The 1,326-nt window shown below is 45.7% G+C and overlaps 1 non-coding gene across 1 annotated transcript; it reads left to right on the top strand.

Annotated features, from left to right (window-relative positions):
- The first annotated feature begins 842 nt into the window (after positions 1-842).
- LOC135003568 (U1 spliceosomal RNA) lies at positions 843-1,005 on the top strand. The gene has a single exon (XR_010204573.1). It is a non-coding gene; the product is annotated as a U1 spliceosomal RNA (small nuclear RNA).
- The last annotated feature ends 321 nt before the right edge of the window (positions 1,006-1,326 follow it).

Below are 1,326 nucleotides of genomic sequence, written 5' to 3'. Positions count from 1 at the left end.
GACAGCAGCACAGCACTGCTTCGCTGACAGCAGCACATCACTGCTTCACTACCAGCAGCACATCCCTGCCTCACTGGCAGCAGCACATCCCTGCCTTACTGACAGCTGTATATAGGGCCTAATTCAGACCTGATCCCTGCTGTGCATATTCACACAACAGGAGATCAGGTCTGAAGTGCGTGTGTGCTGGTGCCGCAGTGCACCGGCACATGCCAGAGATGCGATCAGCATCTCTGCCCAGTGAGCGCCTCTGCCTGATTGACAGGCATAGGCGGTCACTGGGCAGGAGGAGTCGGGCCAGCGGCGTTGTGCCACCGTTTTGGGGGCACAGTCCGGACAACGCAGACATGACCGGACCGTATGGGGGCGGGCCGTGACGGCTGCGTGACCCGGACAGCAACGGGCCTTATTTACTAACATCTCAGATACATTTTATGGCATTTATGTGCAGTCTAGTTTGCACAGTTGATAGAGTGTTGATCTTGCACTATCAATGTAAGCCTCACATAGGTTTGATACACATGTAAGTTTGTTTTTATTTTACTACATTGTGGTTTGTGGCTCTATACCATGTAATGCATGTCTTTTAACAGTAGTCAAGTCTTCCAATGTGCTTGTTAGTGAAACCCAATACATAGCTTTATTTTATTTTGTTTCTTCAAATATTACATAGTAACATAGTAACATAGTATCTGAGGTTGAAAAAAGACAATTGTCCATCGAGTTCAACCTATTTGTGGTGTCCTATGCATGATGAGTTCCCTTGTGCTGCCTCAGTTGAATCTCCTTTACTTGACAGAGATGTGCCTGAGCAGCGGCCCTCCCCAGCCCTATCCCAAATCATACTTATTTTGCATAGGAGATACCATGGTCATGAAGATTGTTCTCCCAGGGTGAGGTTCATTCATTGCATTCTGGGTATGCTGACCCCTGTTATTTCCACAAATGTGGGAAACTCGACTGCATTATTTGTGGTAGTGGGGGACTGTGTTTGTGCTTCCTCTGGTCAGCTCTGGTAAAAGTCAGATTTCTTTGTCTCAGATTTTCCTTTAGCCTTGTTCTTCTTTCGAGAGTTCCCTAGTGCTGCCTCAGTTGGATCTCCTTCACTTGACAGGGGGCTGCCCGAGCAGCGACCCTCCCCAGCTCTAGCACATGTAAGTTTGTTTTTATTTTACTACATTGTGGTTTGTGGCTCTATACCATGTAATGCATGTCTTTTAACAGTAGTCAAGTCTTCCAATGTGCTTGTTAGTGAAACCCAATAGATAGCTTTATTTTATTTTGTTTCTTCAAATATTGAATGCATATGTCTTATAACTTTTTTTT

Source organism: Pseudophryne corroboree, unplaced genomic scaffold, assembly GCF_028390025.1.
Source record: "Pseudophryne corroboree isolate aPseCor3 unplaced genomic scaffold, aPseCor3.hap2 scaffold_1879, whole genome shotgun sequence".
Classification (NCBI taxonomy): domain Eukaryota; kingdom Metazoa; phylum Chordata; class Amphibia; order Anura; family Myobatrachidae; genus Pseudophryne; species Pseudophryne corroboree.
The sequence above is the reverse complement of the archived record's forward strand: the minus strand, read 5'-3'. Positions and strand labels throughout refer to the sequence as shown.